The sequence below is a fragment of the Ictidomys tridecemlineatus genome, chromosome 13 (genome assembly GCF_052094955.1).
Source record: "Ictidomys tridecemlineatus isolate mIctTri1 chromosome 13, mIctTri1.hap1, whole genome shotgun sequence".
NCBI lineage: Eukaryota > Metazoa > Chordata > Mammalia > Rodentia > Sciuridae > Ictidomys > Ictidomys tridecemlineatus.
The window spans coordinates 33,553,957-33,579,362 of NC_135489.1; the positions used below are offsets into that span (position 1 = coordinate 33,553,957).

The 25,406-nt window shown below is 33.2% G+C and overlaps 1 long non-coding RNA gene across 1 annotated transcript; it reads right to left on the bottom strand.

The window, feature by feature from the left end:
- Window positions 1–20,087: 20,087 nt before the first annotated feature.
- Window positions 20,088–22,438, bottom strand: LOC144370116 (uncharacterized). Its single transcript, XR_013430057.1, has 3 exons — window positions 22,345–22,438; window positions 21,438–21,600; window positions 20,088–20,385 (listed from the first exon to the last, which is right to left on the bottom strand). It is a non-coding gene; the product is annotated as an uncharacterized LOC144370116 (long non-coding RNA).
- Window positions 22,439–25,406: the final 2,968 nt, after the last annotated feature.

Sequence of the window (25,406 nt, forward strand, 5' to 3'; positions counted from 1 at the left end):
TTGAGTTCAATCCGCATGTCACCTTATGTGGATCTATGATTCCCCCAGCTCTGTGTAATGCTCTTTCCTGATGCATACTGGAGAAATTACTTAGGATGAGTAAACTGGGCATTGATTTGAGGATAATAAACTCCCCCTCCCCCATGCACACTCAATAGCTGGCCCCTTGGCTCCAGCCACCAATCCAAGCCCTTGTTTTACTCCTTCTTACTTTTTTCTACATTGCTTTCCAATTGCTCATTTTCTTTTGAGATTGCTTTTATGTATACCTCTTATAGACAGTTGGAAGCTAACTTTTTGGAAGTATTAGAACCATGCATGATCTGTTTCCTTGTAATTGAATTTTTTTTCCCAAAAGCTGATGCATCTAACTTTGATTACATCCATCAAGTTAGAAGTGAATTAAAACAAAACACCACTAGGAAGATTATGATGACAAAAGCGCTTCTTCCATTAGATGAGAGGTTGACCATGTGACCTCTAAGGCATCTTCCAATTCGTAGTGACCACTCCTGGAACACCATAAGCTGTGCTAGGATGTGTTAATTTACTGACTGAATTATGCTCTGCTACCTCCCCACCTCACTTGGCCTGTGTAGACTGAACACTAGTGAGTTTAACAACCATTTAGCTGCTTGTTAAAACCAAGCTTCTGGAACTTTAATTAACGATTGACTTGTCACTAGTTTTATTTTATTTGAGACTCTGACTTTTCATTTGAGGGCAAATTACGCTCATCATCTGACAAAACCTCTGCTGTGGTTATCTGAAGGCAGCTCTTTATGTAACAAATTTTTGTGTCCTGTCACACTGATACAATGTTCACTTCTCCATAGCTCTGTACACTTAGACCTTCATATTTCTACTTTCCAGTGATTCTTCCCACAGGATATAAAGTGTGTAGTAATTCAGGAAAATATGAGATGAGAGGAAAAGAAAAATCATGTCGAATATAGGTTAAATATGTAAATGTGAAGTTAACAGTGAAATGAGCACATGATACATAAGAGGAAATTAACTTTATATGGTCTAACTGCAGAGAAAGCTATGTCACTTACTCCAGTAAGCTATGTCACTTACTGGCTCCACCCAAAGGCATGGGCCAACACACACACATACACACACACACACACACACACACACACAAACACACACAGAAACATTATACTAAATGAACGCCTGATTAAAGAATTTTCTTTACCATCAAAAAAAGGGAAACTATATCTGTTATAACCACTTCTATTTCATATTATACCATAAACACTAACTTGTGCATACACATGTATACACAAACATGAAAAAAATGCAGTTCATAAAGGAGTAAACACAATTGTTTGAACAGTATATAATCAAATATATAATAAATTAAAAATGTACATAAGAAATTGTTGAAGTTATAAGAAAATTTCTGAACATCACTAGAATCAAATTAATATACTATAGCTAGTTTTATTTCTATATGACAGCAAACATAGAAAAAGGCAATGATAAAATAATGTATCATACCTAAATAAATAAATTACAAAGTTTAATCAACCAACTATATCCAAAACCATGAAGGAGAATTTTGGTTTTAGCTCTATGAAAATACATGGGAAAACATTCTTTTCATGAATGTAATTTGTGTATACATTCCAAATCAGAGCAATTTGATCAAGAATGTAGTCACTCTAAAGTTGAGAACTGATTCTGAAGTCTATAGTTTAGCATAATACATTCAGCTCAAGGAAAGAAATTACAACTCAGAGAAGAAAGAGAAAGCCCTGTGTCTTGAAATATTCATATAACTGATGATCTTTCAATGTTAAACAAAAAATCAAAAACCTAAACAAATGGGGAACTATATCCCTGGATAGGAAAATTTATATTTTTAGTTTTATTTCACCCACTGATTAATGTAGATTAGTCAGTAGATTAATAAAGCCAGTACAATCTCAAAGTCACAATAGTGTCTTACATGGAGCTTGACAAAGGGATACTAAGTTATAATTACATAGGAGTAAGAAGCATTGCACATTATGATGCCTAGAGATAATGATAATATACTGTATTTCAAAGTTGGAAGAAGAGATTTTAAATATTTTCACCATAAAGAATAATATATAATATATAATATATATATACACATATATATATATCAAATAAATATATAAGTATATATATTTATTTGAAATATATATTTTTTATGTATATTATTTGAAATATATATTTTATATATTTGATATTATAAAATTTATATATACACACACATATAGTGAAATGTTTAACTGTTTGAATCAGGTATACACACACACACACACACACATATATATATATTTCACAATATATACATGTATTCAAATATCATGGTACCTCATGAATTTGTACAATCTTTGTTTTTATGTATCAATTTAGAAATAAATTTAACTAAGTTAAAAGTAGAGATCAAATATAGCTAAATTACACTAAGAATAGAAGGCAGAAAATTCGCTTTTCTATATAACAAGACTTAAAAATATAGTAATTCATATTATGTGATAATCGCATAAACAAATATTTCAATAGTAAAAATCTAAGGAAAATTAAAATTTATAATAGAAAAGAGAAAACAGTAAGTAAGTAATCCTAGTGAAATGAATTGTTACTCTAAAACGTATTATATTTCCTAACATCAAATCCAAAATTACAGTCCTAATAATGAAAGTCAAAACTATAAATGAATTAGAAGTCTTTTTATTTTATTTTTATTTTTTGGTTCTGGGGATTAAACCTAGGGGTGTTGAACCACTGATTTAAATCCCCAACCCCTTTTAATATTTTTTTATTTATAGACAGGGTCTTGCTAAGTTAGGGCCTCATTAAATTGCTGAGGCTGGCTTTGAATGCATGATCCTCCTGCTTCAGCCTCTGGAGCCTCTGGGATTATACGCATGCACCACAGCTCCCCAAGAATTAGAAATCTTTTAAATCACAATATCAAATGATTTCTCAAGCATGACATAAAAGTAGTCACCAAAAAGGAAAATATTAATATATTTATTCAGTTGCATTATGAGCAAGAACTTCCATTCAACAAAGGCATCTTAAAGACAATGGAATGAGTAATCTGAGCATTGAAAGAATTTAACACACATGTAAACTGAAAAAGGTTTAGAACCTATAATACAAACCACATTTGTATAAATTATAAATCCACAAAATAAACAGACAAAGCAGAGAAAAGGCTCTTTATGTAAGAGAAGAAAGTAAATATACAAATACTATCAGTTATTAAATAAAAATTAATACATAATGAGATATATTTGATATGTTCTATTTGCAAAACTACAAATAGGATTATTTACTGTTTTCTCTTTTCTATTATAAATTTTAATTTTTCTCAGATTTTTATTATTGAAATATTTGTCTATCTCTATGTGTTTATCACATAATATGAATTACTATATTTTTAAGTCTTTGTATCTAGAAAAGCGAATTTTCTGCCTTCTATTCTTACAGTGTAATATTTTGAAGATATCAAGCATCTGTAAGTACATAGAAAAAAATGAACTTAGATGTTCAGTTTAAAACTAGACTTTAGGGATCTTCTACATGCCGCTATTGGGTATGTAAATTTGTACCATCACTTTCAACTCAAATGTAAAAATGTTAAGATGACCTTATCTTATGTTTGCAGTTCCAGTACTTAGATATATTGTTTCAAAATTCACCTGATATATGTCTAAAAAGATATGACCAATAAAGTTCTTAGCAGCAATTTTGATAATAACAAAACCTGAAAAAATTTAGAAGTATATGGATAGGACATTTTAGTATTTTTAAATAATGCTATGTTGTAGAAAAAATGACTTAGAGCTACGACATCATTACAGACAAATCTCATAATCACAATATTAAATTTAAAAATCAAATTGGAGTTACATATAGAATTGTCTTCCACTAAGCATGACTTAGCAAACAACTAACTTGTGGAGTAACAGGAAGACACCAACACTATCCTTTCCAAGATATCTAATCATTACTCATTAATCCTCTACCAATTGGTAAATTAATAAACACACCCAAATTTTCCTTATTCAAAGCTGTTCCATGGTTCTCTTGCAACTTTTACAATGACCCTAGACACTAGTGTTTTCAGATTTCATAATTCACATTTCCTAGGAAACGGGGATCCATACTAATTAACTAATCCCTAAAGTAACTCCATCATTTTACAATTACATTTAAATGTTTATAGTGTGAGGTTAGCAGTCAGAATTCTTCCATTTTCAAATGCTAAAAATATATTATAATGAGAGATGGATTTGTGCTTTATGTAACAAAACCTAGGGAAAGGTAAACTTCCACAGCCCTTGCTGCTGTTTACCTCATTGGCATTATCATGCTCAGCCATCAATTCCTCCAGGAAGGCAGAACCATGGGCAACCATACCTCTGCTTGTGCACTGTTACCCTTGTGCACTTAAACATCCCGGCAAGGAAAAGATACCATTTCTTAATAGCTCTGGAAACAGCAAAAATACTTCTTTCTTTCCCAACTTATATCCCCAGATATAACCAGAGTTATTATATATATAAAGAAGGACAGCTAGAGAAGGCCTCCATATCTGGCCACACACTCCACAGCTTCCTTCCCATGTCCGATAAGGCAACTGAGGATCAATGCCACTGACTGATTTACTCAAGTTCACACAGTGAGTAGCAGAACCATAACTAAACTGTGGTTTTTCCAAGTCTCAATATGTCCTAATACTACTACCTCACAGAAAATTTTAGAAGGATTCTTATTACCGAGTTCAGCACATTCCACTCTTTTGCAAATAACAATGTACTATGGGCAGCTTGGATGATTGCTTCAAGTACCATCATCACTCATTGATAAGGAGACTCCTTTTGAGATGGGAGGATGGAATTCGACCCAAATAGCTTCCTGATCTCACTGAATCCTAGCACAGTAGCATTTGTTCCCATAAGTGCTCTTTACTTGCAAGTGTTGGACAAGGCAACACTCTCCAGCAGACAGATGGATTAACTCCCAGTGGTAGCTTTAATTTTCTTAATGATAAAACCCTTTGGGGGCTAATTTATACATCATCTGTTTTTGGCACTGGAATCCTTCCTAAACATTTCAAAGGGTGTGCTCATACCAACACAATACCTGAAGCAATGCTTTGTGAATACTGGGTCTTAAGGAAGGGATCATAACATGAATTCAAATGCAAGTCACATCTGTATGCATTGAGAAAATAAGCAACAAATATTTGTTCAGCACTGTCAGAATGTTCAGACTAATTTTATAAAAGCTGAAGGAAGATACATTAGAATACTCCTAGGTAGTTAGAAAAAAATGACTAACTTGGGAAGAATTGTTCAATGTTGAGTTGTAGAGTGTTTGGCACAGATGATGTGCACCGTAGGGGCTTGGCAAAGCAAGAATATGAATGAGGGATGACTACTGTGAAGACTCTGAAGTGGACCTGGAGTGAATGATTCAATAGATGGAGGAGGGGGAACTGGCAATAAAGGATATTTCGGGCAGGGCATTACCTACAATTGTGCCAATGTAAGGTGGCCCTAAATTACTGGGGTTTTTTAAAATATTTTTAAAATTGTAGATGAACACAATAACTTTATTTTATTTATTTGTTTTTATGTGGTGCCAAGGATCAAACCCAGTGGCTGACATGTGCAAGGCAAATGCTCTATCACTGAGCTACAACCCCAGTCTGGCCCTAAATTATCTTGATTTGCTGCTGCTAACTTTATTGAACACTCTCATATATAAGATTCTCTGAAGAATAAAATGGCAAGGAAGATTTCTATCTTCTTAACTTCTCTTTAATAGGAGATAATAAGACATATACAAAGCTTCCAAATACAGAATAGGAAAAGTAGTAGTTTTATGAACTGAGATTCAGAATCACTGGGAAATTCTTAATAAAACTGGGCTCCCGTAGCTCACCAAGGAATTTCTGAGTGACTGAGGCTGATCCAGGGACTAGTTAGAAGACTAGCCAGATAGATGCATAACTTGAATAGGATAGGACAGTCATCTGTTCTGGGGTGGAGACAACAAAGAGAATGGTGAGGGAGGAACAGTTGTGAAAATCACCAAGAAATAATGGGCAGGCTCTAGAGGTGATAGAAATCCCAAAGCATCAATGTCATTTATTCCCACCCCAAGAGACAGGGATAGTAATGATGTAGTTGTTAGGCCATCAAGAGGTAGAACTGAGTTTAGATGGGTGCGGTGATGATGGATGGACTCAGACATTTGGGATTTTGAGGAAACCAAATTTCCAGTGGAATCATTGCATGACTCAGCTGCTCAATATCTTTGTAGACATAGCATTAGAAAAGAAGAAGGGACGGTTTAGTATTAAGCCCCAGAGGAACTGAATGAGCAAAAACAAGAAAAAAGAAAGAAAAAAAAATCAACAGAATTCCTTCTAAAGTTGGATGGAGGCTCTGAAATAAGTTTAGTCCAAGCAGGAATCAATAAAGGCAATCATGTACAATCAACACTTATGTGGATTTAAGTCATGTGATTCAAGAGCTTAAAATAGAGTTGAATTAGACCAGATGGCAGCTTTCAGAGCAACAGCGTAGGTGCAAGAATGCTTTACTTAAAGGAGATTTCACTGAGGTGTTACTGGCAGACACAGCATTTTACAGCAAGTGAGGCAGGATTCAGAGTAAATCACGGCTGAAGACAGAAGTGGGTGTAACATAAGCAAGGCTTTATGGAGAGGCAAAAGTGCTTCTACTTATATGTATGCAGCATTGAGGACAGACACACACACAAAAATCACTTGAAGGTTTTCTGTTAGGCTGAGCTCCTCTTTTTCCATTCATAGGCAATTTACTTTAAGCTGAATCCTGAAAAGAACATCTTGACATCTAGCAAGGGGGTTAACCTTTTAGGAAGCTTCTCAATATTTATACCTCAGAACACTCAATATGTTCAGGATAAGTCCTGCATATGCACCTAGGGGCTTTTACAAAACTATTCTGACTCACATCTGCATCTAGTAGTATAAATTTTCTTCTTCCTCCCTCCCTCCCTCCCTTCCTTCCTTCCTTCCTTCCTTCCTTCCTTCCTTCCTTCCTTCTTTTATTTATTTATTTATTTTGCCTCAATTCTGAGCATGGGAGACCCAAGTTAACATACTTTAATCGGAAGTTCATTTAATAGAACAGTGTGGGAAACATTCACATCAATATTGCATCTTCCAATCCAAGTAAAACAGGATGACTTTCCATCCATTTAGGTCCTTTTGAATTACTCTTAGTAATGTTTTGAAGTTTTCAATCTACAAGATCTGTAAGCTTTCTGTCACATTCATTAGCACTTTATATTTGATGTTTTTTGTAAGTTAGACTTCTTGTTTCAATTCCTGATTGTGCATTTCTAGCGTATTGAAATACAATTGATTTTTTGTAGATTATCTTCTGTACTACTCATTTCTTAAACTCTGTTTTTACTAATGCATATTCCATAGAATTTTCTGAAATGGAAGAAGTCTTCTGCAAAATGAAGATTTTCTTTTCCTTTCTTCTTACTCTCCCCCCCCCCAATTTGGGTGCCTTTTTTTTTTCTTCTGGCCAATTACACTGGAGAGAATCTTAAATATTATATATTGAATAAAAGTGGTAAGTGTGAAAATTTTTGCCTTCTTCCTGAACTGAGGGCTTTCAAAATTAAATAAAGTTAACTATTGATTCTCATAGCTACCCTCTATCAGTTTGCAAAGCTTCTTTATACTCAAAATTTCTGAAAGTACTATTTTTCTTTTTAATCAGGAATAGATAGTGGAGTTGAATTCTTTTTATACATTTATTAGGGTCATCTTGTTTTTATTTTTTGCCTATTATTGTAATGAAATATGTTTATTTTTTCAAATGTTAAATCAACTATGGGTTTCTTGTATAATGCCCATTTTCTGTGATATATTATGCTTTTTATATGTTGTTATAAATAATTTACTAAAAACATGTAGGGAATTTTGTGTCTGTATTAGTGAGATTATTTGGTCTGTGGTTTTCTTTTCCATATCAGTATAGTATGATCAGAGAAGCAAAGGGCAAGTATTCCCTTTTCTTTCATTTTTGGAAAAGTTTATGTAGAATTTGTGTTATTGCTTACTTATGAGTTTGGTATTTACAGTAAAACCATATAGGATTTTTCTGTATGTAAATTTTTTAAACCAAAAAAAAATTGACATATAAGCTAAGCATGTTATCTATCTCTTCTTTAGCAAAATTTAGTAGTTCATATTTTATATATTTTCCTAAATTGAAGAATTTATTAGAATAAAATTATTAGCATTTTTTCCTCTCATTGCTAATAATAATTTGTTTCTCACTTTTTCATGTCCGTGTGGCAGAAAATATATCATGGTATTGATCTTTTCTAAAAACCAGTTTTCTGTGACATTTTCTCTTTTTCATTTCATTGACTTCAGCTCTCATCTTTATTATTTTAATTAAACCTTCTTATATGATTTTTGGTTTTAATTTACTATTCTAACTCAAGTTTTTAAAGAAGATGCTGAGGTCATTGAAAATATTTATTTATCTTTTCTAACAAAGGCATATGCTGATCTACATTTTCCTTTGAATACTGATTAACTGCATTAAATTTTTGTTTATATTTGCTTGAAATGCTTTATAAATTTTAGAAGTATTTCATATTGTCCAAATATTTGTAAGAGACCCATAAATGTCTTTTATGAATTTCAAATTTAATTCTAGTTGGAGATTCGAGACCCTAAACACATATACAACTCTCCTCTGTACAACTCTTGCAATGCTGGAACACAATTCTGATGCTTTCTGACCTTCCAACTCTATCAATTCAACCCAGAGGATTCAGAAATCCCCAATTTCTTCTTGTGACCTTGAGTTCTCCTCAAACAACAAGCTAAGTTGTCTTAAGTTCTATTGTATTTATTTTCCATGACACGAATACCCTGTTCTTTGTTGTCTGATTTCAAATTACCTGAAATATGTTTCTTACATATTATGTTTAGTTAAATACTTAATTTGGGTGAGATAAATCTTGTCTTTATTTCTCCATTTTAGCCAGGAGCTGAAGTTATATCTATAATACATTTTAAATTAATTATTAATGTTATTAAAGGCAAGGCTATCATTGCAAAGTTTATCATAATAAACTTTGCTGTTTATTATGTCATAGGAAATATTTGTGTATATAAACATGCCTGTTTAGTCTTTCTAGTTTTATACTATGAAATTTCATATTCAAATTTATATTCAACCTAGAATAGAAATTTGTGAAGAGATAAACCTTTTTTCCATTTTACAAATTTGCTTTTATTTTTGTTACCATAATAATCCTTTTTATTTACTTCTTTATTTTCTGTATATTTCCTAGTTATATTCTGAGTGTTCACCTTGGGGAATAAAATAAACATATTAAATTTGTAACAATTTAGTTTAAAAAATACCAATTAAATTTTTAACATCTTATGAATATTCCCATAAGATCCTGTTCTTCCCCCTTGGTATTATTTTGCCAGATTACATTTTCTGCATTGTATACCTATTATTTTTTTTCTAACAAAGGCATATTTATAGTCCACAGATTTATAGCTATAGTTTTGTTCACTTTGCTTTATGTTTCAGTCATATAGGTCAAACAGAGGGGTTACAAGCTAAAAATATACAAAAACTGAGGTTTCTTTTTAACTATCTAGTAAACTTTACTACTATTGTTTATTTCTTCTTTTGGTTTTATATTACTGTCTCGTGGTTTTTTCATTTCAGACCAAAGGACTCTGAAAGAGACTTTCTTGCTTGCTTTTTATTTACTCTTTTGGTTACTCATGACAGTAAAGTCAGTTTGACATATTTATAGAAAAATGAAGTATATCTTATTCTAAATAAGATCTCTCAGCATTTCTTACTGGTAAGATCTACTGATAATTAACTCTCTCAGCTTTTTTTTTTTCAAGTCTGGAGGTATCTTAATCTATCTTGCAGCATAGTTTTACCACATACAGAATTCATGGCTGATAGATTTTGCTTAGTTGTTTGTTTCATTCAGTAATACACATATATACTCCTTTTGGCCTCCATTTTTTCTAATGAGAAATCTGCTATTAATCTTATTGGGAATCCCTTGTGTGTGATAAGTTTCCTGACTTTCACTCTATGTATGTGATTTTTCTTTAGTTCATGAGGCACATTTAAGACAATTGACTTAATGTCTTTGCCCACTCATTTTAAAATCTAGGCTTGTTCTGAAACTCTTCTGGCAAATCATGCACCAGACTTCTGTGCTTCTTTATATGCTTTACATTTTGTTGTTGTTGTTGAGAACTAGACATTATGAGTATTATAATGTGGTACGTGAAAATCTGATTCTCCTGCTAGTTTGAGATTGTTGAGGTCTGGAACCATCCTTCTAGTACTTTTCCAAACTGCTTTTTCTTATTCTGTGCAAACAATGAGGTTTTTCTTCCATGAAATCTTCTATGCAGCCAGACTAACAATGAGGATATAAAATAATAAATAATAGGAATGAAAACGAAACATTAATACTAAGCCTACTGACCTTTATAAAATATAAATATTTTGATATAAACACAGCAAAATAGTATAGAATCAATACACAAGTAAACACAAAATACTAGTAAAAGAAATTTTCTTACTCTCACATTTACTTGGTGCAATTGCAATTCATGAACTGGGATACTTCATATTGCTAAAATTTCAGTTCTCCTATTTGATCCATCAATTCAATATAATCCCAATCAAGATCTTTTCATGTTTTGTGGATGTTGAAAAGTCTGTGTGTCTGTATGTGGTATGTGTGTGTGTGTGTGTGTGTGTTTATGCAAAGGAAATAAGCAGTTCAAATAATCTTGAAAAAAGAGTAACAAAATTAGGGGACTCACACAAACTGATTTCAAGGTTTACCATAAATCTGCATTAATAAATACAGTGTAATATTGACAAAAGGAAAGACTTATAAATTAATGAAGCAAAATGGAAAGCACAGGAGGAGATACACACACACACACATACACACTGAGAGAGAGAGAGAGAGAGAGAGAGAGAGAGAGAGAGAGAGAGAAAACAGATATTGAGAAAGATCCAAAAGCAATTAGATGGAGAAATGATGATATTTTCAATATATGGTACTGAAAAAAAATGGTTATCTGCATTCCAATTAAAAAATAAAACCTAACCATATTAAATGGGATAAAAAGAAATCCACATCATTAAATATGATGGATGAACTTCAAAATCCCTTCAAAAGAGAGATATATAAAATAGCCAGTGATCAGGTTCCAAAACTGAAAACAGTAATAAATTGAGATTTCACTCTTTGTAAGAAAGAATAGACGTCAATACACTTTGGTAAAAGTTACTCAGTTTACTGAGGGGGCTATGGGTGTCAAGTTAGAATGTAAATGCAATGAAATTATGTTTAAGCATTGGAAAAAAATAAAGACCTTTTCATATGAACTTTTTTAGAAAAGTCTATTGAAGAAAAGTCTAGCATATATTCAAAAGGTTATGCTTTTGGTTGACAGGAATTAATTATACAGGGGAGATAAGAAGTTTAGAAAGAAATAATCAGAAAAAAGTAAAGAGCTAAATATATGCATAATACAAACAAATTTGAGATAGTTTTAAAGTAATATTTTCATTCATAAATAAAATTTGGTAAGTGTAGTACTTACATATTTCATGATGTAAGAGTACAGTGGTTGGAGATACTATGTTCTAAGATCTTTGCATTTCTTTTAGGAAGAAATGACAAAAGCTATTAATTTTAGACTTTTATAGATGAAAGAAGTTTTTTAAAATTTCCACCATAAACATATGAATATATAATTATATATTCATATAATATATAATTATATATTATATATTAATATATAATTATATTATAAAACTTCCAAAATTTGGGAACAAAACAATCAATCTTTTAAAAAATACTAACAATGAGAAAAATAAATTGAAAATTATAGGGCAAACTTTTTAAAGTGGTAAAAATACATTGATGTAAACATATTTGTTTTCAAAATAACTTCAGATAAATGTTTTCTAGTAAAAATAAGGGATATTTGAAATTAAAAGAAATAAAAATTTATTTATATGCAACTTAGACATTTACAAATCATATGAGAAAGAGAAAGTTACAAGATGAAAAATCATATGGCAATGAAAGTATCTGACAATTTACATGCAAGGAATTCATACATAATAGAAATATCATTAGTTCATAAGAAAAGAAAATATTCTAAACATCTATAACTATAGTAGCACAGACTTAAAATATACTAATAAAAGAGTTGGAATAAGTTTTAAAAGTCTATCATTATGTTAGGATATTTTAATATAACAATAATTAATAGATCAATCAGAAAGAATATAAAGGACTTAAAGTACACATTAAAAAGATTGATCCTAGGAGCATACATAGGACAGCATATCCACTAACCACAGAGAACACATATTTCTCAAGCATGCAATAGAACATTTATAAACATTAACCACATACTTGGCTATGAAACAAATTTCAACAAATTTAGAATGACTGATATAATAAAAGCCATATTCATTGCTACAGTGCACTTAACCTAGAAATCAATAGCAAAAAGCTAAACACAAAAACCACATATATTTTGAAATTAAGGAAAAAAAAAAAAAACTGCCACAGTCTGGCTGGGCACAAAATACCTGGGAGGTCACGAGCCACTTGTAGGTTCAAAACAGGAACTACTTTATTGCCCAAACCCCACAGGAACACAACCGGAACTCAACGGGAACTCCAAGAGAACTCAACGGGAACTCAAAGAACTCAATGGGAACTCCTGAGGTAGCAGGAGCCGCCTTATTGCCAGCCAGCAGAGGTTTATAAACACAACTGAATACACAGCTTGTTTCAATTTAGCATCATTCAGTTACAGCAATCAGTCATTATCTTAATAATTATACACAGCTTAACTTAATTATCATCATCTTAATGGCTCACTGGCGTCACTTCTCAACGATTCCTGGCAAAATGCCAGGCGCCATCTTGACTTGGTTGTGGCTCTCAACAAAAAACATTTAAAATAACTCAAGGGTCAAAAAAGAAATTAAAATAGAGATTGTAAAATGTTTATAACTTGTTCAGACCTTAAAGTTTTGGAATACAACTATAGGAATAAACATTGGACATGTATAGCCTTAGCTTTGTTCTGAAAGAAGAAAGACTAAGGACTGGGGATATAGCTCAGTTGGTAGAGTTCTGGCCTTGCATGCACAAGGGAGACTAAAACCATGGCATTTGCAGGTAAATGAATGACATTGGAGAAGATAATGCTAAGTGAAGTTAGCCAATCCCCCCAAAAAACAAATAACAAATGTTTTCTCTGATATAAGGAAGCTGACTCATAGTGGGGTAGGAAAGGAGAGCATGGTAATAACAGATGAATTCTAGATAGGGCAGAGGGGTGGGAGTGAAAGGAAGGGGGCAGGGGATTAGCAAAGATGGTGGTATGTTGATAGATGTCATTATCCAAAGTACATGTATTAAGACACAAATTGGTGTCAACATACTTTATATACAACCAAAGATAGAAAAAATGTGCTGTATGCATGTAATAAGAATTATAATGCATTCCGCTGCCATTTATTTTTTAAAAAATATATTTAAAAATTTCTCCTTTTTTTTAAAAAAAAAGAAAGTCTAAAACTATCAAATAAACATAATTGATGTTAAAAGGAAAAAAAGGACAGCAGACTATTTCTGAAGAAAAGAGAATGAATAAGTCAATGTTAAAAAAATAAATACAACACACAGAAATTAATTAAATGGAAAACAATGATAATTTAGGTAGGATTCCCAAAGCTAAAAGTGTGTATGTCTGCATTTTCAAAGACAAACAAAATACACATTTCTGATGAAACTGATTAAGAAAAAAGAACAAATTTCTTTTAAAAGGATGAAATGATAGGTGCTACTTAGGTCAAAAAGTAAATAATAGAACATAATGAACAGTTTTATTTCAATTAAACTTGAAAATGGATAAATTTTCAGAAAAATTAAACATTAAAACTGACTCAAAACAAAACAGAAAATCATTTTATAACCAATGAATAAAATGAATCAACAGATAAAAATCTTCCTATAAAGAAACAGCAGTCCAAAATAATTCACTAACAAAAACAATTTGAGTACATAGAAACACTAATTCATACTTATTTTTATATTTTCACCCTGAAATACAGATTTGCAAAGGTAGTTCAGAAAGTGACAATCCACCCTTTGTTCAACTTCCCAAAATGTTAAAATCTTACCTAATCCTAATAAATTTGATAAATCTAAGAAATTTATATTGCCAAATCATTTAACTAAACCACAGATGTTATATAGTTTTGCCAGATTGCACCTTAGTATCTTTCTTCTATTCCAAGATCCCATGCAGATACCACAATGTATGTGGTCATCATGACGCAATTTCCTCTGGTTTGACAGTTTCTTGGTCTATTCTTGCTTTTCGTGACCTTGACCCTTATAGAATATCTCTCACTTTCAGTTTGGATGATGTTTCTCCTGCATTGTGAATTCTAAGGAACAATGCTACAGGAGTGAAATTCTTTCCTGTTAAAATCGTCAGATGGGACGTAGTATTAACATGACTTACCTTCCGCAATGGCGAACTTGATCACTAAACTCAGTTGATGTCTGCCTCTGTAAAATTCGCACCTATGTAACATTAATTATTTTTTATTTCCAAATTCTATTCATTAAAAGTAAAATCACAAAATTCAGCAAACTCACAGTGAATAAAAAGATGAAACTATTTCCCAGAGAAAAGAACATCTCACACTGCATGATCATATATTAAAACCACTGTATTAATTAATAAATATATTGGAGGAAATATTTGAGGTTATAATTTTACTGTTCTTCCTTAAAATTTCAAACACGAATATTTGCAGTATATTTTCCCTTAGTGTTTATTTCTCTCCTTTTGTAGATGATTCTCTGAGTAAGATTTGTGCATTCTCCTCCCTGTATTTAGGTGCGTGTGTGTGTGTGTGTGTGTGTGTGTGTGTGTGTATAATATGCATATCTATTTTATACTTTGGGTTATATATAATAGGACTATCATTTTTGTTGCTGGTATTTAGACTCTGGCAGATCTTTCAGATTGACTATGTTTCTGATGTTTTCTTTCTTTTTTAACATTTTTTGTAATTACAAGATGCTCTAAACATATCTGTCCTTCCCCTCTTCCAAAGCTAGCATTGGTCATTTTTACAAGATGCTTTGGGTTCTCCTTATTGGACAAGACTGTCAGAAACAAGAATAGGGTGCTAAGTGTGCTTAATGCTGACACTGCTTCTAGGAAATAAATGCATATGTACTCACACTTGTTGCACACATCTAAATTTCTGTTTCTATCCTTCTGGTACTGAGGTACATGCACAATTGAATGTCCGCTCAGACCGCAGCAAATCAGAGGTCATTTCAGCCTTTCCTCCTTGCTTATTTGCAACTTCTACCTCTGACAGTGAGAAACTCAGATTATCTACCCTTTGTTTATTTAACTATGTTATCTTTGTGAATTACATACTGCACTAATTACTAAGCCATAGACCATCCCACTTCCAATAAGAAACAAAGTTACCAACTACAGTACAATGTTTATATGTGGTTCTTTTTCTTTGTGTTCTTACAGTATTTAGTCAAATCATTGTCTTTCAGAGTACCTTTGTCAGTTATCCACCTACCCCCTTTCCATCATTGTAATATAGTTAGCTTTATTTGTCACAGTCCATATTTTATTGTAGGGTAATGATAACTCAGAAAACATTTTAGTGTTTGATGTGTTCATCTCTATGGATTTTGATCAGTACTTAGAGTCATATATCTAGCTCAGTGGTAGGTTATTATGGTGGAAAAAACTTTCATCACATTAAAATGTCTTACACTGTTACTATTTACTAAGTCACCTTATGCTAATCACTGGAAAATACTACATATTTTCTGGTACTTTAGTTTTTGTCTCTTTCCAGAATTATCTGTAATTGAATCATGAAGTATGAATTCTGTGCATTTGTCTCATTTCACCCAACAAAATACACTTAACATGTATCTGTTTGGTAATACAATTCAGTAGTTTGTTTTATTTCTTTGCTGTGTAGTATTTAACTATATGGATGCTAAGACATTTGTTTAAATCTTCATCTGTTGAAGGATTGTTTCTAGTTGGGGGCAATTATGATAGCTTCTATACACATTAATATATAGGCTTTTGTTTATTTGAAAATTGTAATGTCATTATTCATCACTGCAGTATAATATAGAATTGTTTTATTGCCCTGAAGTCAAAAGAAGTCAAATAAAACAACACACAAAATGAGAAAAAAGGGCTTGACTAAATATCCAATACACACATAAAACTGAGTACAGAAAGAAAAATATAGAAAGAATAGGTCATATAGGCAGAGAAATTCTTAGACAAATTGTACATGCCACAGCAAGTTTCTTTGAGCTCACTGCTATATTGTACTTCATCTGTATAGTGCTTTTACCTCATCCTTGAGTTCCATTATTAATATTTAAAGCTAGAAGGGCAAAATATCTTAAGTTAAACAGGGAGGTGTTAGATGTAAAGTAATGACTTTCAAAACATGAACAGGAACACACAAAGTAAAGAGGAACTATATCTTTTTTCTATGTTAACTAGGAATCATTGGTAGGGGTAACAAAGTTTATAGAATTGTTTTTTTTTAACAATTTCATTTTCCAGCAAAATAAAGTATATTTTCTCCTGATGAATACCAGTCACTAACCATGCCAAACAATTCTTAAATGCACTGAGTCCTCACAGTTAATCCCAACCTTGAGCATCTGGCGTTTTCTATGCGCATGTGTTTCAGTATGTGTATTTGAGTGTGTGTGTGTGTGTGTGTGTGTGTGTGTGTGTGTGAGCGCGAGCGCATGCACGCGTATGTAATTGCCCACAAACATACTTTTAATTGTATTTTATAAAGTATATCTCAGTTTTAAAATACACAAAACATTTTATATTTTTTAGAAATATCAAAATTGTCACATAGGAAAAGATTTTCTTTTACAAAATGCAAGAGTTTTTGGCTAAATCATTTTCCCTCTTTTTTTTTTTCTGGAAGGCATCTTTCTCAGAAATTCTCATCCCTACCTTCTCTAAATTTTTGTAAAAAGAATTTGAATATAAGATATTGGCTTCAGAGTATGGATTCCTCTTCCAGGCAAATTTGCTCAGACCTCTTATCTCTAATTAAGGAATTAAATTCTCTGCCCTATGCTAAAAAGTTCCAGCCATCCATGATTAGAGAATGGGGGTTATAAATTGAAGAGGGATTTATTGTGGTATCCCTAAAATCCCAATATTAAGCAGATTGTTTGACAAAGAATTACAACAGAATTGTGGAGACAGAATTTAAAATGAAGGTTTTTGAGTTTCCTTGTCCAAATGCTGTGTGCCCAGAGGGGTGACATCTGAAAAGATGAATGGTCTTTAATCTCCTTGTCCCAGTCACATTTCAGTGCAGCTGGTCAGGGACAGTGTTGACAGCTAGTGGCTCCTTCTTCCACTTTAGCGTTTTCTCTTCTGAGTCACAGGACTGACAATGGATGCCACTTTCCAAAGTCAGCGGGGACATTGGGAAAAAAAAAATGAATACATCACCTCTTTATTTCCACAAATATTGATCATCCTTTTTTCTGTTCCCCCCAATCATCCTTTATGAATTAATAGGAGAGAAATTAGATTCATAAAATGAAAATTATAACTCAAAGTCAAAGGAAATCAGAGTGAGGCAGAATGGTCCTCAGAGATAGAGAACAAAGACGAGAAAGACAAAGAATAGGGACGGGCAAAGTGAAGCAAAGACAGGGGCAGAGAGAGAACATGGGAGGCCCCAGATGGCCATGAGCAAAAATTAGAACACGGTTCAGCCTAAGCTTCTCATCTTAGGAGACCCCAGAGATAGGTGAGAGTATATGGGAACACTCCCTGCCAAGGAAGTTATTTTGTGATGAAAGGTTACTACAGATTTGATATTCCAAAAAATTTAAAGCACAGGATCATCTTCTATCATGGAATAGCCAAAGGCTGGACATTCCACTTCTGGAAGGCCAAAATCAGTTTAAATAGCTGGACAATAGTACAGAACAATTACACATTGTCTAGGGATCATTTCGAGTCACCCTGCTTCCCATAGTGTTTTGTGTATTCTTCTTCACTTCTTACCCACATGAATGCATACAAACAAGAACTATCATGGTGCCTTCTTTCCCTGGTGAGGGAAATATCTCCCTGTTATTCATGTTCAAAGTTGAGAAAGATAAACTTGGCTTAATATGGACAAAGAAGTCCAGTTAAGAAAGAATTGTGGTGAGTTCATTTCCCAATGATTGGCAAAATATGCTTAAATACAAAAGAGAGAGAAGGGCTTGCTAATGGTAGGGCATGCCCATCAGTGAGCTGATAGAGGTAATTACTCCAGATACAGCATAGATTAAAAAAAATGAACCAAAGGCCCATGGATAAATTTAGCCAAAGCAGAGCCACACATGAATCTAAATGGAAGCTTTAACACAGTCAGCATTTCTGAGTTATGATAAACAAGGCAAGAAGGACACCCTACTGCAGTTCTTGCAGGGCCCATGTTGTCAACAGCTCTCTGGCATGAAAAGGACTAATTTTTTCAAGGATTTCTGTGCTTCTACAATTTAAGGAAGAAAGTTAAAGGCAGACCTGAGGCTGGTTTGAATAGGATATATATGGGAATGAATTTTTGTGTGGGTGAGGTAGCTAAAGATTAGACCCCCAAAAGATTTCTTCTTGTCTAGGTGTTTTAGTGGAACACACTGCTGAAACTTTGCTGCTTCTAAACTTCCTTTTTTATCACCTTGAATTCAAAGGCAACATGATATATATATATATATATATATATATATATATATATATATATATATATATATCTCCAAGTCAGTTAACATTTTACCAACGGGCTCTACCTATGGTTATCAGGCCATCTGCTACATGTTTTGGAATTGATTTCCTTTGCTCTTGAGCTTGGTTGGTATTTCTTTAAATACACAGATCTACAGCTTGATCTTCTGATCCTTATCAGTTATGTTAGCAAATCCTATGATTTTCCCATCAGACTGTCCCCTGTGGCAGGAACACCAGCAGGGGTGAAATAACAATGATGCCAATAGTTACCTTCAGGTTCCCAAGCTGATGTGCATATCACAAGGCCTCTTAAGTAGAAAATTCAAGTGATATCCCCCATCCACCTCTCCTAGGCTGAATTACACACTCAACATTGCAACATCAAAGATGAGTCTGCTAGCTGCTCCAAATTAGCCCCTATCGGGTATTATACACTGTGTCTAGATCTAGAGATCCCCACATTTATATTTTCAGTTTTGACCTTGCTTGTAAAAGATTTGCATTCTTTCAATGATGGCACACAACACAGAACCCATTGGAATAGACACAAGTCAGAGCTCTGTTACTTACAGGAGGTTGCAGAGTAACAGTAAGCTGGAACTGTACAGGGAGACTCTTATATATGGGAAGTATGGCAGAACTAGGTTTCATTGGCTCCCCAGTGACTAGGTAGCTTGAATAATTCTGAGAGCCCAAGAAAGAAATTGTTTCTCCTGGGCATTCGATGTTCATGGATCGCTATGCATGTACTACAACCCAGGAGTCCGATAACCTAATAAAGAAAGTAGTTGGGATGAGGGTTTAACAAATTTTCTGCCAAGGGGAAATGAAAATTGTTAGCTATACTTCAAGCCTTGGCCAAGACAGCACTTGGGAAATATCATACTCTGGATCTCTCTCCTAAATGCCAGTCTCAAATATTTTATCACCTTCTAGACATTTCTACTTGGATTGCTAATAGACACCTCAAACTTGAAATGTCCAAAAGTAAATTTATGATCTTCTTTGCCCACACCTGCTCTTCCCAAAGTCTTCCCCCATTCACAATACTGTTAAATTGCTTTTTTAATCCTGTGAAATATCAAGACTTTCACCCATTTCCATGTCTGTTTCCAAATTTTCTCACCTGTATCATGCAGGGAGTTGACAGGTGAGGTGGTGGCTTGCTGTACAGTGAGATGACATGGCTGGCAGCTTGACCTTCTCGAAAATGATGTAGACAAGTGTTGAAGCAACAGGAAACAGGACTCAGACAGGTGGACCAGCTGTGACTTTTGATTTATAGTGAGTACCATCATAAGTTTTTATATCATGTCACCAGCTTCGTTCTAGTCCATGGTGTTAATCTTGGGTGACAAGTCATGAATGATAAGCAGCTGTAACTCTGAAGTTTCCCCTATCACACATTTGACAGGGCTTGAAATTTTGACCTGAGATAAAATATCAGCATCTTGTTTACCATTTAAGGACAAAACTTGAAACTTAGAGCTCCAAGAAAAAATTTGAAAGTTCCTCAATGCATGCCCACTCACACTAAAAAGTTAATCCCATTAATTTTAAATAATAATACTTATCTCATCAATGTGAAAAGAATAAAGAGTTAATATTAATTCATCTTTGCTCCCATTTTTTTCATATGGATACTTTCTAGTACACACTACTGTGAACTCTAATTCAAAATAGCTTTCCACCAATCTTGTTAATTAACATTAAATGCATGGATAATAAACTTAAACATTACGGTAATAAGATTTTTTGGAGCTGTTCTCCTTTGCAGAACTATAAAACTGAAGAACTAAAAGGAACTTCAAAGTTAATCTGGCCTGAAACCTCATTTAAACATGAAGTAACTGGAGCTCAGTAAAGAATTTTCCCAAGGGCCACACTGTTATTAAGTGAAAGAAAAGGAATTTTAACCCATGCTTTCCAATTATAAGTAAGGATGCTTTCCATTGATCACACTATCCTTCATTCCTGTTGACTTAACCATTTAAATGTCATTATTTCTTTGTATACTCTTTGGCTTTCCTTCCCAGTATAAAGGCATATTGGTGGTGAAATGAGGGTATAATTAAAAAAAAAAAAAAAACATGAGAAAGCAACTGGATCCAGAAAGGATATCTTTATAATCCTAAAAACAAATAATAATAAATTTAAGGTGATGAAAAATGGCCAACTGAATGTATAGAATATTCTACAAAATTATAAGAATCACAACATACTTTGGAAAACTTATTAAGGGCAAGGTGACTGGAAACAATGTGAAAAGTTACAAAAGCATCTACAAAGTTTGACACACAGAAAGTTGCTTTCTGAGGAAAGAAGGAAGGCATCCAGAGAAGATTTTGCTTTCATCTTCACTGTCAAAATCAAAGCTCAAGTCAGTTTAGCTCACAAGTTTTAAGATTCTATAGAAATCTTTTTTGTCAACATTAGATTGGAATCCAATCCCCGTATGAGCCCCTTCTCCATATCAACTCACTGTCTGTTTAAAATCTCTTTCATTCATTTCTGTTGTGGAGAGATGAACTGCTGATGCCCGTTCTGGGACTGGCTGGTCCCCACGTGGCCATCTCCTGACACACTTCCTTGACCAATGGCTTGGAGGAAGCACAGCAGATATGCACAAATACAGAAGAGTGAGTCTATAAAAAGGACGGAGACCAATTATTCTCATTAGTCAACAAGGACAAAGTGGGAGATAATGGGGCTTCTGTTTCCACAGAGGGAGAATTTAGGTTAATTATTAGGAAAATCTTGGTGACTATTAGGACAGTTAGTACTCTGGAAACAAGGTACCCAGGGAGCAAGCAAAATCACTTTCATTTAAAGGTACTTCAGGTAAGATTAGTTCACCATTTATCAGGGAAGATTAAAGGATTATTAAATGAACATCACCAAGAAGGGCAAAAGAAACACCCTGGCCTGAGATTATCTGCCACCTTAAGTCATGTCATTAGCAGAATGTCAGGTGCTTCTCTAGGAGATAGGAACAGAACAAAAACAAAACCAACAGTAGCTCTGCCTTCACGAAATTTATAATTTAATGAGTGTTAGGAAGGGAAGGAAATCCACACTAAGCAAAATAAATTACTAAAATAATTCTCATGTTCAATAGGAAAAGACTAAAGCCACAAAGAGGGCTGAGAGATGAGGGGCAGCCATTTGAGAGAGGTTTGGCAGAGAAAAAAGTCAATGAGAAAATGATGTTTTAATACAACCTGAAGAAGACAAGGAAGGTCGCGGCAGGAATTCAGTTGCTAGAATGTTCTAATCAGAAGGAAGAGCAAGTAATAGGCTCTGAAGTAGAAGCCCGATTGATGTGTTAAGGTAATGATAAGGATCCTTTTTTATTTAGACAAGCATGAGTAAGGGGGGCTTGTACTCACTAGAAAATGAGTCCAAAAGGGTGACTTGGAGGCACATGGAGTAGATCAGAGAGGCGTTGTGGGTCCTGGTAGGACTTCAGCTTTTATGCTGCAGCTGAGGAACATGGGAGTAATATGATCCCAGGAGCCCTTTGAAAAGATCACTCTCGGTGTTACATTTGGAATAGACTAAAAGGACCAAGGGGAGAGACAAATGTGTAATTTTGGAGATTTTCACAATAACTCAAGGGAAAGAAAGTTAGACTGAGGAGCTAGCATGAAGAAGGCTTGAAGATTTCAAATTCAGGATGTATTTTTGAAATTATAGTCAACAGAATTTGATGAAGAATCAAACAAATGTGCTGAGAAGTATGAATGGAAGAGGGCCAAGAATGACATCATCTCAGTGTAATCTCAAGAGATGCTATTAAATGTCAATGCAAAATAGTATGCATGGAAGGTCGGTAGAAGCACTAAGTGGAAAACTGAAAATCACACGGAGAAATAGAAAAATTTACACTCACAGAAAATTTTTAATTTGTTTCCCGGTAAATAATGCAACTAGACAAGATATTAGTGAAGGTGCATAGGATCCAAACGCTCTTAATGGCCTTAATCTAATGAATATTAACAGAACACTAAATAGGCAAGAAAGGAATATATATATTCTTCACAAAATCACACAAAATATTCCACAAGAAGAGTAACATGATGGTAGAAAGGGTCAAGAACACTCTAAATATTATGGAATATGTTTTTTAACACTATAAAATTAAGTTAGAAGTCAATTTTTATATATGTATACACACAAGTGTGTGTGTGTGTGTGTGTGTGTGTGTGTTTTTGTATGTATGTGTATTGCTAGTGTTGGAGCTTAAAGATTGGTATTCCAAAGTGTGGCACTTCAACATACTGAGTTAGAGAAACAGTCTCAGAATCAAGCTTCCTCTAACTTTCTCTTATTTTTCTCCAAAGCACAGGGAGGGATTCTCTCCAAAGTTTCCTAACATGACTAAAAAACCTATTCCAAAAGAAATGAAAGTTGGGTGTAGTTGCCTGTAATGCCAGCAACTTGGGAGGCAGAGGTAGGAGGACTGGGAGTTCAAAGCCAGCCTCATCAACTTAGCGAAGCTCTTAGAAATTTAGTGAGACCTTGTCTCTAAATAAAATACTAAAAAGGGCTGGGGATATGGCCCAGTGGTTAAGCACCCCTAAGTTCAATCCCCGGTACCAGAAAAAAAAAAAAAAAACGAAATGAAAAGGTCTTAAATTTCCTCTTAGGAATCTTATCAAATACCCACAAAAGATTAACCAGCAGAGAAAATAAATAAATAAAATAAAATTCCTCAACACATCCAAAGGCTTTTCACTTATTCTCTTGAGAGAGTTCTAATAGATTATCTAAGTGACTTTACCTAATAATAAGACACACTTTGTTTGCTGTGAAGTTTCACCCACCATTCTTTCCTTAATTTGTAACTATATCTCTCATGTTCCCCTCTGTATTTAAGTTTCATTCATCTGGCCAATTCTTCAAGTTTTATAGGTTTTATGGCTACTGTATTTAATGTACTTTAATAAATTTGTTATATTATGAGAGGGGATATTGCCGGTCCTTGCCTAGCACACAAAAGAAATGAGGTATGACAACCAACACTGAAAAAGCAATTTAAATGAATAAATATACAAATTTTTATGCCTTTCTCTTGCTAATCAGTCTTTGTTATAGGGATTAGCCACAATCCCTTATGATTGGCAGGAAAAGGATCCCTTCCTTTTCCACCCTTTATAGTAAAAACATTAACTAATAAAACAACACAATTCTAAATAACCTTTAAGGATGAGTAAGGGAGGCAGTGAAGAAATCAAAAGAAAAAATTGAAAAATTTTCCAAAATTAATTGTCATTAGAATATGTGCATCAAAATCTAATGGTCATAGAGAAGCAAGAAAAATGTATTCCCTCAATTTTAAACTTAGTAAGCTAAGTTTACTAGATCTGAAAAGCTAGTCAATTTCAAAGTAAGTGTAAGAAAAAGTAATGTTAAATAGGAATCTAAGAGAAAAAAAAAAACAAATTGCAGACAATTAGTAAAAACATAAAATTATTGAGGAAGATCAATAAAATTTCAAAAAAGGTCTAGCTACACAAATTTTATAAAAGAAAATATGAATTTTTAATATTAAGTGCTAACACTACAAATCCTATAGGTGCCAAAAAATAATAAAATACAAAAGTGATATTATGCCAATAAATTGTTTCATAAAATAAAAGGTGCTGAGAAATAAATTGCCAAATGGAATGTTTGAATTTCCTCACATTTTTCTTTGAAAAATTAAATATTTTTTAAACAAATATCTATCTCTCTTGTACATATGCACAAAGTCAAGTCCTATTTTTTTCCATTAGAGTATTACATCAAATATTTACTTATGAAAAATTTCTTTTAGAAAATATGGTAGAAGTTTTAAAAAAAAACTTTCCAAACCCATTTTATGAAGGCAACAACCATTTTTCAATATCTGACAGACATATTACAAAAAATAATGATAGTAAGAACCATATCCCTTAAGAACATAGACGTGAGTAAACCTCAATAAAATTACACCAACCTTATATTTTCTTAAAGAACACATGGTAGTAGGCTCCTTTCCATAAAAATTGTTGTAGTTTTAAATGACCAGTATTTTAAATGTGAACATACAAAGTTAGTCTGAAGTTTTACTGTCAACTCTATATCTATTTGAGACGTACAGCTCATAGAATTCAAAGGAGAGTCCTCTGGATTTTGACATAGGCTAAAAATCAATAGTATAGAGATTGTAAAGACATTGGACTAGTTGAAATTACCTAGAGAATGAGTATAGATATCACGTAGTGGAGATTTAAGAGTAGAACTCTAAAATTTAGAGATAATGATGAAAGAAAAAAAAAACAGAAGGGTAGAATGCAGTAGTCAAAGAGTAGGAGATAAATCAGGTGAGTATGGAATCCAACAAGACATATTTTAAAAATTGTTTAAATTGCATAAATTCCTGAAAATCACACTTTAGTAGTTCAGGTTATAAAAAAAGCAAGCAGGA